This window comes from Eulemur rufifrons, chromosome 24 (assembly GCF_041146395.1).
Source record: "Eulemur rufifrons isolate Redbay chromosome 24, OSU_ERuf_1, whole genome shotgun sequence".
Lineage (NCBI taxonomy): Eukaryota > Metazoa > Chordata > Mammalia > Primates > Lemuridae > Eulemur > Eulemur rufifrons.
Genome location: NC_091006.1, coordinates 33,823,976 through 33,836,707, shown reverse-complemented (window position 1 = coordinate 33,836,707; position 12,732 = coordinate 33,823,976). Strand labels below are relative to the sequence as shown.

The 12,732-nt window shown below is 44.3% G+C and overlaps 1 protein-coding gene across 1 annotated transcript in view; it reads right to left on the bottom strand.

Annotated features, from left to right (window-relative positions):
- Positions 1-8,466, bottom strand: part of TEC (tec protein tyrosine kinase) — an 86,346-nt gene extending 77,880 nt beyond the window's left edge. The window contains exon 1 of the mRNA XM_069457456.1: positions 8,389-8,466. The gene's annotated coding sequence lies outside the window, so the exon portion shown is untranslated. The remainder of the gene's footprint in view (positions 1-8,388) is intronic.
- Positions 8,467-12,732: the final 4,266 nt, after the last annotated feature.

Below are 12,732 nucleotides of genomic sequence, written 5' to 3'. Positions count from 1 at the left end.
AATTCTCAAAAGGGAAAAAAAGTATAGCGACACTATGTATTTTTTAAAAAATAAAAAAGGAAAACAATTTAAATATCCAACAATTGGGGGAGTGGTCCAAAATACCATTGTATATTAACTTGATAAAATATCAGCTAGCTATTAAAAATGATAATCATTCCTATAAGAAAATGCCTATGTGTAACAATGTTACCCTAAGAAAATTATGCATGAACTAATTATAACCTTATAAAGTAACTGCATGTACATAAAGAAAGACTATAGAATTTAGAGTTACATAAACAGTTGTACGTAATGCTCCTTAATTATTTTCTAGAAAGTTGCTAAAGATTTTTTTAAAAGTCAAATGCTGATAGAAGTGACTGAGGGGGTTCACAAAGATTCTCTAGTTTCTATGGAATGGTTTTGGGGTTATTTTTAATTTCTTCTTCATAAGCTTCAGTGTTGTTTATATCTTTTAACAATGAATATATAAAACCTTACAAAATAACAACTTTTTTTTTTAACAATGGCAGGGAGAATCCAGGGAGAACAATGAGAGTCAGAGAACTTTGGTAGTATCCAAAGATCTATCCTCGGTGTGGGGGAGTCAGGAGGATGTGTCAATAGCTCTTAGTCTGGAAAACATCTTCCAACTAGGACTCCAAAACTTATGAACAAGAATTCTTTAATGCAACATTTCTATAGCTGGTTTAAACATGTGACAAAGAAATTGACAATCCTTAAAAAAATTAAAAAGTACACATACCTAAATTTAAATATCTGACAGAATCCATAATCCAGTTAAATTGTATTTCTGTTTTTCTGCATGGTTAAAAGATCAAGCATTTTTATCATCCAAAGCAGAAAAATAAAGTAACCAACTGTCTTCTACAAAACAAAAATAACCCTAACAGCAAAAACTAACTTTACTGCATGCTTAAATCATATTGGGAGAAAAATGAAACTTCAAATCACTCCTTTATAGGAAAAAGAAAGCCACAATTTCATTTTTGGGGAAGTCATGTGGAGATCCCAGAAGTCATGACTGAAACATAATATTGGAGAGTATATGAGGACATGAGAGTTTCCAAACAAACAGTAACATAAAAGACACTGTTGGAACTCCATATAGAACAAAAGAAAAAATTGAAGATTTTTTTTTCCTATTAAATCGGGTTAGAATTTCACCAAAATTAAAAATAAAGGGAGTAGGATATTTGGGAGGGAGCTTTGCATTATAAGTATCTCATATAGAATACGATAATTTAAAGTCTGTCATTTTGATACCTTGTAGTAAGCATTTCAAAAGCTTTTAACCTTGAAAAATAAAGAACATAGTTACAAAACGAAAAAATATATATGGCTGAAATCCAAACAAAGTCCTCTTTCTTGAGAGATGTAAAACTCACCGATTAGACAGCCTACCCAGCACATCCCTCCCTCCTCCAAAAGCCATTCTTCTTAGCCATAACAACCAAAGACAATCACAACACTATGCTAAGAAGAAATCTATGGATGGAAAATAATAATAATAATATGCTGTCCTTTCAAGAATGTTTTAGTGAGGAATATTTCTAAATCGTATGAGAAACAAATTGAATGCTCTGTGCTTCAGTCTGTATGGCCAAAGTGAAGTGAAAGTATAATAAGGAATTTAGTGAATTTAGATTGTTGGATACAAATTGGATAATTATGACCAAATATCTTTTTTTCTTAAGTGCAAAGTGTCCAAAATTATCTGGAAAATTCATTCAATACACTGATGAAGTATTTACCGGGTACTGTGCTTTCCCCGGGGGAGTTCCCAATCCAGCTGGGAAGACAAAAACAACTTAGGAGAAGCACTTAGCACATTAAAGAAAAACTATACTGCATGGAAAGAGAGGTTGTAATGATTTCAAAGCTTTTATTTAGAAAAGGGAAGGATGCCTGTGGAAGCACCGTGGGAGGACTGAACTCCGCGGTGTCCCCACTGGCCAAGCTTTTGTTCAAAATGGCGCCCACTGGTACAGGCTGAATAAGGCTTTTCTAACCCCGCTACCCCTCGCTGTCATCCTGCAGAGATAAAGTCACTTCTGCACCTGCTCCATCAGGGCTACCGCCAGCGCTCATGTTTCCTGTATTCCCAGTGCACAGCCACCATGGTGGGAGTACAGGGTGTTGTTTTTCTGCACAGGTAAGATGGTTTGGAAACAATGCTTCAGTGGAAGGTAACTCTTGTCATCATTCCTCTGTGTGCAATCATAAAAACTGTTCATGTAAAGTGACTGGGAGAGAATGCTGCAGGTCACAGTGCATGAGGGGAGCCTGAGGAATGACTCAACTGATACAATGAGGCTGGGAAAGTTGCGATCATCCACAGGAGCAAAGTAGGTCGGTAGTCTCTGCTCCGCCCAGCCAGAAACAGGAACTGGGTGCGCATTCCAAGACAGGCACAGCGTGGAAACGGGAAGCCAGGATTCTGCTGGTGGCAGGGGAACTGCGTGATAAACTGGCCCCCAGCAGGAAATAATGATAACTTTCATTGAGCCCACATGGCCACCGAAGACACTAGGCCCATCTTTCAGATTAAAATAATATCAGACTTAACAGAAGCTGAGTTTCACCGAAAAGTAAGACATTCAGAGGCCCAGGTGCAAGAATGAGTCTTCCTAAACAAAGTGAATTTGAGAAATAAGAACAAGAGCTGTATGACCAGTGAGCTACATACCACCCAAGCTAGGATTAGAGATAGGTTTTTGGTTTGTTTGTTTTTTTAATTCTTCTTTTACTTTTTTTTCTTTTCTTTTCTTTTTTTTTTTTCTTGAGAAAGGCTCTTGTTCTGCTGCCCAGTCTGGAGTGCAGTGGTGCGATCATAGCTCACTGCAGTCTCAAACTCCTGGGCTCGGGCAATCCTCCTGCCTGAGCCTCCCACATAGCTAGGACTACAGATGCACGCCACCACATCCAGCTAAATTTTTTTTTTTTTTTTGTAGAGACAGGGTTTCACTATGTCGCCCAGGCTGGTATTGAACTCCCAGCCTCAAGCAATCCTCCCACTTTGGTCTCCCAAAGTGCTGGGATTACAGGCATGAGCCTTGACGCCTGGCTAGAGATAGGTTTTGCCTCCTATGACCACTGTGATCAATTGATAGTGGACAATTAGAGTGAGATAAGAAGGAATCTGAGATCCAAACTGGGCTCAGTGAGAGAACATACCCAGGCTGATGAGAAAATGTTACCTGTGGGCAAAGGAAGGGAAAATGGCAGCAAACACTGCCACGACTGAACCCAGTCTCTAGGTAGAGGTGGGTAGAGAAATCTATATTCCAGGCACTAATGGTAGTTTGAACAAAAACCTCCACCTCCTCTCCCTGCTGAAAGTGCAATACAGGGACAGTAAGGAATTTTTTTCCTTTAATGTATAAATCAGCAAGGATGGAAAGAATGAGAGAAGAGACAACAGCAAAAACACTTTGGTGGGATGATGAGAAGTCAAGAAACAATCTGATTTATACCATGGAATCTCCAAAAGGCTAAATAATCATAATTAAAGGCAATTGGACCCTCTCCCTGTGGGGAGAGGGATGAGCTAAAACTAAAAAGTCTTTTAAAAGTCCCTTCAGCTACTCTGAGCAGTCAGCTGACTGCCCCTTCTCTATCCCAGCAAAAATCCTGGGGCTTCCTTCCCACTCCTTCGCCCCCCAGGATGTCTGTACAACCAGCATGGAGGGTCATGTGAACATCTGCACACTGGATGCTGAGACCTCCAGCCTTCTTCTCCACTTAGGAGGTCACTGGCAGCCAGGTTCTCCTTCAACCTTCCAGAAAAAGACTGGAAGAGTCTTCTTGGAGGCCTCTCACCAGGCCAAGAGGCAAAGACATCAGAGGTTCCCCAATAAAAGGCCCAGCCAGATCACCCCACAGTGAAGTTCCCACTTGACAACCATCCTTAGCCTCAGCTTTTTAACCCCCCACTCAAATGTGAGCAGACAACCAAGGGCGTTAGAAACTCGAGGAAAGCCTCTAACATGAAAGACAGAAACCTAAACAAATGAAAAGACAAAAGCAAAGGGAAACTGAGTCTGTGCAGGAAGGAAAAAACTTCCTCCCCATAAGCATTACACTTCTCACGGAAATAAGAGAAAGCACTAAAACTACAAAAGAAAAACAAAGATACACAAACTATATGTACAAATAAATATGTATATATATTAGGAGAACCAAAAAAGAGTTTTTAATTTGAAATATTAAAAAATATGATTATAGTCATAAAAAACTCAATGGAAGTCATAGATGATAAAACTAAGAAAATCTCCCCAAAGATAGAACCAAGAAATAAAGAGGTAGAAATTAGGGAAGAAAAGTTAAGAAAATGAGAGGCCCAGTCCAAAATATCCACTATCTGAACAAGATGTGTTTCTCAAGAACACATCACAGAAAATAAGGGGAAGAAATTACTAATGAGATAATTTAAGCAAATTTCCCAAACTGAAGAATGAATACGTCTCCAGATTCAAAAGAGCCCAGCACAACGGATGAAAACAGCAAAATGGGTGAAATGTGTCACACCATGAAATTTCAGGATTGTGGAGGCCAAGAGAAAATCTTATTAATATAAACTTCCAGAGAGGACACCGCAGGTTGGTAACCCATACATAGATTATAGACAAAAATTGAGGAATCAGAACAGTTCTGAATTTCTTAACAGCAACAGCACAAAGCTAGAAGGCAATGGAACAATACCTTCAATATTGCCATCCTAGAATTCTACATTTGACAAAACTATCAATTGTGAGTGGAAAACAGATATTTTCAGGCATTCATAGTCTCAGAAAAATAGACATCCTATGCACCCTTTTCCAGGAAGCTCCTTGAGGATGTGATCTACTGAAACAAGGGAGTCCACCAAAATTGAGAAGGCAAGCGCTCCAGGTACCAGGAGATCTGACACAGGAGGCAGATGACAGCCATCCCCAGGACGATGATGAAGCGAGGCCCTCAGGTTGGCAGCTGTGCCCCATGTGTAGAAGGCAAACCAGTCCGGATTACAGCAAGCCAAGAGGCTCAGGAACAGCCTCTTGGGGAAAATGAAATTGACAGAACACTTGGTGCATTTGAGGGAGGATTTAGAAAACTAGCCAAGAGTTGTGGGTTGAATTAATGATGAGTACAAAATTCACAAACAAATCAGTTACTGACTCCAAGGAAAACAAAAAGTTGTGCTTGGCTTAGCTATGCATTTTGCCCTAACCATTAAACAATATTCTGTTTTAACTATTGGAATGATGGGAAAATAGGGAAGCTATACTTATGTTGGAGGTTGGAAGGAAAAAGAGAGCCAACTCATCATCTTTCGCAGGGGGAACTCAACAGATAACGCTGAAAATGGAAAATTCAAGAAACATGAACTACAAGTAATAAATGACAAAGAATTACAAGCGGTGGTTTCTGGAAAAAAATAAATGTAACTTGAATAAAAGTTTAAGCTAAAAAATGAAACAAAACAAAACACACTGGCTTCCATGCCCACATATTTTTACATTTGTTTGCTTTTTCTCTGTTTTCCTAAAAACAATCTGCTCTGAAAAATTCCATCCTCGTTTCCTCCAAACAAAAGAAAATGTAATTTTGTACATCCAGACCACAATAGTCATTTGAGCTCTGAGCAGTTCAATATGGTGGAGAAATTAATAATCATCATCCAATCCAACAAAGGAACAGTTATAATCTAATCCTTGAGCCAGGACAGAGATAAAAAGGCAAGCCTAGGTGTAGGCATGTTTAGAAGTGGAAGCAACTACTAAGCCCCTCTCCTCTGGGTTGTTTTTTACTTTTCAACAAAGCTATTTAATGGCATAATCACATGGTATGGGATAATCTTACAATTGCCAGTGACCATGAGCCAATTTTACTCCTTTCTGACATAACCGAATGCCCAGTTCATGACCCTAATCCAACCAAAGTAGCTGGCCTCCAAAGCTGGTGATCTGGGTTCAGCTTCAGTTACTCCACGGGCCTGTTGCACATTGGACAACAAGAGAGCACAGTAAAAGCTCTGAAACAAGTGACACTGTAGTCAACAGACACTTACTGAGCATCCACAGGGGACCCAGCACCAGGCTGCAGACCAGTACCCCCGCTGACTCTGTGGACCACATCTCCCTACCCTGAACAGAAAGATGATTCTCCCTAGGGGTGGGACTCTGGGAAGTGGTGAGGTGGAAGCCACGCAGCTGGTAGAGCTGGGCCAGGGAGGACAGGCACCAATGTGGTCAACCTGGAGGAACCTGTAGGCAGAGGTGTGGTTGGAGGCCCAGGGGCCAGGTTCCCAGCACTCTGGATGCCCAGAGGAAGGCAGCCAGGCCAGTAATTCTTCCCCAAGCATAAAAGTAGGCCAGACGCTGCCCACAACCCCTGTCAAGGGTCAACTTTGGGAAGTAAAGGTTGCCATTATCTGAGCTTTACCATGGTTTGGTAAAACACAGTCCCTGCCCTTGAGTAACTAGCTACTGAGAAAACATGACTATCCTGATACAGAATAAAGTGGGTTGAAGCTGCTAGAGCATACATCAATATTCCATATTGTTTCCTCTCTGGAAGACATGAAAGTTCTAGTTCAAGGTCCTATGTGGGGCAAAGGTATTGCCAACTGGAGTACAGCACTGATTCGCACGTGTTTACACTTGCTCTATACAGGTCCACAGACCAGAATGCACACATCTTTGTGGGAAGAATCAAGATCATTAACATAAACACACTACAGTAAGCGTCCTGAGTTGGCAAGAGTAGTGACATATTGATCCGATTAATTGGAGAATAGGGAAGGATGGGGAAAGTCTTTCATAAACACTGAAAATGTAACTAAATTAAAAAATACTTTCAAATACAGAATGCAAAAATTACCACACTTTTCTTTTCCTCGTGTACATATAAATCATGGTAGTCCACACTAACCTGTGCTTCTTGAGGACTAAGGAGCTGCCAGTGTCACAAACTAATCTAATTTGTTAAATCCCAAAATTTATTTGGGAGGTCTGCTGGTTTGATGAGGGTTCCCCTGACTCAGCTCTTTAGTAGAGAATAATCTAGAAGTAAATGCATTCTCAGAATTTCCTAGGAGGAAAATGAGCACTCAATGGAAAAATACAGGGCTTAAGTGCAAAACTTGTAACTATTTTGGATAAGCTTCAAACCCACTTAGCCACCAGCCACCAGCCACCCTGCTATTCCAAGTTAACATTTGAGATCAACCCTTCTAATCAAATATTCCAGTTTCCAAAGAATGGCAATGGATGAGATTACTTCCCAACCTGGTACACAGCAAACACGTTATTTGTCCACAAAAGAAAAAAAAAAAATCAAAAGGAAATTTTTGGATCCGAGGGAAAGTGCGCATTCCCGGGTCAAGGTCCGAGTTTTCCCAATAAGTACATCTATTCGCCGAGCCCCTGTTTGCAAGATCCAAACACAATTTCCCAGGGGGAAAAGAAAAAATATATATGAAATTGATGAGGTGAGGCACTCGGACACGTGCACCTGTGGAACATCTTCGTCTACACCGCCGACTTTCAATCAAGACTGCGCTGCCACCCAACCCCAGAGGAGTCAACCGCGCCGCGCATTTGGGACGTGCACCCAACGCTGAACTCGCCGCCGGGCGGCCTCGGCCCTGGAATCCCGGGGAAAGGGGGGGTGCTCGGCCCTGGAACCCGGGGGAAGGGGGGGTGCTCGGCCCTGGAACCCCGGGGGAAGGGGGGGTGCTCGGCCCTGGAACCCGGGGGAAGGGGGGGTGCTCGGCCCTGGAACCCCGGGGGAAGGGGGGGTGCTCGGCCCTGGAACCCGGGGGAAGGGGGGGTGCTCGGCCCTGGAACCCCGGGGGAAGGGGGGGTGCTCGGCCCTGGAACCCCGGGGGAAGGGGGGGTGCTCGGCCCTGGAACCCCGGGGGAAGGGGGGGTGCTCGGCCCTGGAACCCCGGGGGAAGGGGGGGTGCTCGGCCCTGGAACCCCGGGGGAAGGGGGGGTGCTCGGCCCTGGAACCCCGGGGGAAGTGGTGGGTGCTCGGCCCTGGAACCCCGGGGAAAGGGGTGGGTGCTCGGCCCTGGAACCCCGGGGGAAGGGGTGGGTGCTCCGTACGGGAGATCAGCGCCCGCGCCCGGGAGGCGGAGAGGCGGCGGCCGGCCGGAAGGCGCGGCCACGCCGGGCGCGCACCTGTCCCTCCTTCCCGGGCCGAAGGGGCCGGTCCCTCACCTGACGCGGCGTGCCCGCGCCCCGCAGCGCGGAGGGGAGAGATCCTTCCCCAGTCCCCGAGGGTCGCTCTCCGGACACGTGGCAGCCCCCTCCCGCTGCGCTCAGCCCCGTCCCGAGCCCTCCCCGCCCGGGGTCCCGCAGTCCCGGGGCGGCCCCTGCAGGCCCGCGGCGCGCTTACCTGGCTGGAGCGCGCCTGCTGCGCGGAGCGGCAGAGTGAGAGGGACAGCCGGCGACACGGAGCCGGAGCCTGGCGCCCTCGTCCCCGCCCCCCGGTGGCCTCGCCCCGCCCCGCCGCTGACCGCCCCGCCCCGTCCCCGTCGCTCCGCAACCTCCCGGCCCCGGATCCCGGAGCGCACCGCGGCGGGTTCCCACAGCCCTGCGGCGGTGCCAAGGCCACGGGCGGCGGTGGCCAAGAGCAAGTCCCGCAGCCGGAGTGTCAGGGCGCGTCCCTTCTGTTCCCGGACGCGGCCCCGTGAAGCCTCCTCATGCCGGGAGAACCGCCCCGCGAGGCCGCGTACCTCCGGCCCGGGGCGCCCCGAGCAGTGCCACCTGCGGGTGACGAGGAGCGCGGTCGGCATCGGGAACCGCGCCGCCCCTTCCGCTAAGCCGCCGCGGGCCAGGTGGGTGGCGCTGTGCGTGGAGCCCAGCGGCGAGTTTTACCGAAAGAATAAGTCGTTTTATTGCCCAACCTGGGGCAGCACGGAGAGAGTCATTGGCGCTAGTAACGTGTGACACTTCATTCGTTCGTCGAATAGCAGAAAACATTTGTATGAGACTCGCTGTGTGGCAGGCATTGTTCTAGGAACTTTACATGTATTAAAAATAATGTGAAGTATATATAATCAGAATCCCCTGTTTTTACATATGGCCAAAGTGAGGCATAAGGAAGTGAAGTAACTTGTCTAATATCACCCAACTAGTAAATTGAGACGCTGGGCTTCAAATCCAGTGGTGCTCTGGAGTGTTAACTCCTTAACCACTGCTGTCCTGACTCTCCAAAACGTGTCCTTCTTATCCCATGAACTGCTACGGGCCTGGGGAACACAAGACAAGGGATCTGCCCTCAAAGAGCTTTTATTGTAGTATGGGGAGAAAGACAATGAGTGATGGTCGACTAAAGGGGAAAAAAAATTAAGCTTTTAAAGAATTAAAGTTAGTCTTATTCAGACGTCTTACTGAGGACTATAGACCGAGGCCTACAGCCCATGGGGAGTATTTTAGAGAGGTTCTGTATCAGACTCCTCCAGGGAAGTAGTAAAATAATTCAGTTCACAGTTTATCTGCAAGGAGTGAAGATTCAGTACGTGCAAAATCGCGTCAAACTCGGGGTGTGAGAGCACATCTAGTTAGAGATTACAGAAGCCTAATCACTAACCTCATCAGATGTTATCTTACGTGCAGGAAAACGGAAGGACTAGGGCCATTTACCTGGTGAGGAATGTAGTGACTCAGGCAGGAGACGTGGGAGTCTGTGTGCTCGCTCCTGTTTTGTCTTCAAAGCATCTTTCCAGAGAGCTGCAGGTTGTCCAGGGCTTTGTAAAATCATGCAGGCAAGCAGAAATGAGCAAACGTGGCTTCTTACGTTTGTTACTTTGTTTCACATCATCCACGAACAAGTGAAAAATGAAATCATTTCACTGCTGAAAAGTGTCTTGATTAAAATACAGCAGGGCTATGGAATTGAGAGTGAAGGGGAGAGAAAGCCCACTTTAGAGATGGTGGTCCTGGAGGCTTCCCTGCGGTGACAGTTGGAGCTGAGACCTGAATGATAAACACAGGCAACCAACTTGAAGATGAAGCTGAGGGAATTGGCAGTCATCACACCTCATGCCGGTTTGGGCTTTAGAAGTAGTACCTTCCCATATTATTTCTCCTGTGATCACTGTAGTAGCCCTGAGTAGACATTTGACAAGACTCCATTTGACAGGGGGAAAAAAATAAGGGTCAGAGAGATTTTAATGATTTTCCTAAAGTCAGACAATTAGTTAGGGAAAAAAGGAGGAATGGAAAGAGAGCACAGATATGGACCAAGACCTTCTGATTCCAAATCCTCTTTTGCTCCAGTGAGGACCTCGAGTATAATGACCTGTATTCGGAATGAATCTAGTAAAATTTCTCTTTTGTTATCTGCTGTTTCCTCCCTACCCCAGTGTCTCCTGCCTGTTGTCCATTCAGATATTTGTTTGACCGTTTAACATAATTTCCCCCGGTGCAGATGGTCTTTGAGGGGGTGGAATCATGAACCATCTGAAACTGAAAGCAAAGAAATTGTGTGTAGGGGTGGGAGAGAGAGAGTTATATAATTATAGTAATAAAGTTAATTTGCTCCGAAGAAAAATGTTCATATACATATATTTTTAAGCAAGAGGACTTAAAACTTTTATCATATTGCCTGATTCCAAAATGGTAAGAGCCACAGCCTTAAGGGATTAACTGATAATATTGTGGAGATTAGAAGAACCAATTTCCAATTCATTTTGCCTGTTCTGGCTGAGTAACTCTGGCAGCTCATATTCCTGACTTAATGGAAATAAGACTCTCAATATTTATGAAGTTCAAAAAGACAGAAACCCAGACCTCACATAACTCCTTCATAAAATTTAAAATTAAAAAAGAGAAAAATGTCTATATAGTGCCTCCTGACTCTCAGAAAAACCAGAGAGGACAGATCTGTAAACAAAACCTTTAAATCAACATAATTCTTAGTAATAATTGGTAATTTTCAAAATGGTATAGCGTTTCTGAAAGAAGGCATTCATTACACTATCAAACAGTTTAAGTAGGTGGTTGCCATAGTTATACCATCCACAGATCATGTAATATAGAACATTGGCAATTGTTTTCAGTGGGGTGTGGATAAAAAGAGACAACCAGAGACAGAAAAAGGGACCATTAGAGAACTTCAACTATGTCAAGGAAAAGATATATAAAGTGAACTCAGAATGTGGTTGGCGAAACATAAAAAGTTTGGTCTTTATTTTTTCTTCTTCTTATTTTTTAGGTGAAAGCAGAATGCAAAGTTTGGGCCTACAAAACTTAACATTGGTCCCTAGCCAAAAGCAGGAATCTGGTGGTGAACTTAAAAAGATTTCTCCCCCTGCCTCCATGTAGACTCAAACAATGTAAGTATCACTTTCTTTATTTTAATAAAATTGAGATACAGGAAAAAGAACATTTACGTAAACTTCTTGGAGACAGGAATCTCCTTTCTTACAAGATATCTCCATGGCTTCCATAAAATTTGTAAGTTTAGATGGGTAATCAATATCAGGCTAACATAATTTCAGTTCCTTCAGAGAAAGAAAATGTCGTTTTTTAATTTGCATATAGATTCCACATGGTGCATAAGAAGACATACAGAATCAACCTGGAAGGTTTATGAATAAAGTAGTGTTTATATTAATATTTGGAGCCCCTTGCACTCTTTTCTGTAGGTCTCTGGCTTCCTTTTATAACCACTTTTCTACCCAAAAGGGACCTGGCCCATCATAGGTAATTAATACATGTTTGTTGGCGAATGAATGATGACAATGATGATGATAATGCAGGCCTTATCAGTCTTATATGGGAGTCTGTTCCTACATGAAGATGACTTCATTGTCGTGGTGTGTTATATATGCTTCTCTTTCCATCATGTGCAGAAAATAGTTGCTTCTTAAGAACTACTACATGGAAAGAAGGAAAGAGGTTTTGTTTGTTTGTTTGTTTGTTTGAGACAGAGTCTCACTTTGTTGCCTGGGCTAGAGTGCCGTGGCGTCAGCCTAGCTCACAGCAACCTCAAACCCCTGGGCTCAAACAATCCTCCTGCCTCAACCTTCCGAGTAGCCGGGACTACAGGCATGTGCCACATGCCCAGCTAATTTTTTCTATATATATTTTTAGATGTCCATATAATTTCTTTCTATTTTTTTAGTAGAGACGGGGTCTCGCTCTTGCTCAGGCTGGTCTCGAACTCCTGAGCTCAAATGATCCACCCGCTTCGGCCTCCCAGAGTGCTAGGATTACAGGCGTGAGCCACTGTGCCCAGCCAGGAAAGAGTTTTAAATGCTGGATACAAAATCAATAATCATACTCCCAGGAAAGATGCTAAACAAATAATTAAAAAGAAAAAAAAAAGCATCATGTACAAAGTATGTTAAGTATGTTTATAAGATCATCATGTTAGGTCAATAGTGAGGGATTCCGGGTCTCCTAGGAACAAAAGTGGGTGCTGTTGTCCCCATCTTGGTCCTGCCCCACCCTAATACTGTCTCGAGAAACCGCCAGACCTGGGGTGAAGAGGGAAGGCCCTATGAATCTGCCAATCAGAACTTGGCGTGCCAGAATGCAGAGGGCTGTCTAGCCCATGGGCCAAGCCACATAGGTACCATAAAGTCTAGAAATTGACCTAGAGCAACAACCTCCATGCATAGTTAAGACTCAGGTCATATGACTCCCAACTGTCCAATCAAATTGATTCCATGGTGACCTCTGAGCCACTAGGGAAGTTCCAATTTAGCACTATATAAAACAAGTTGCAGAC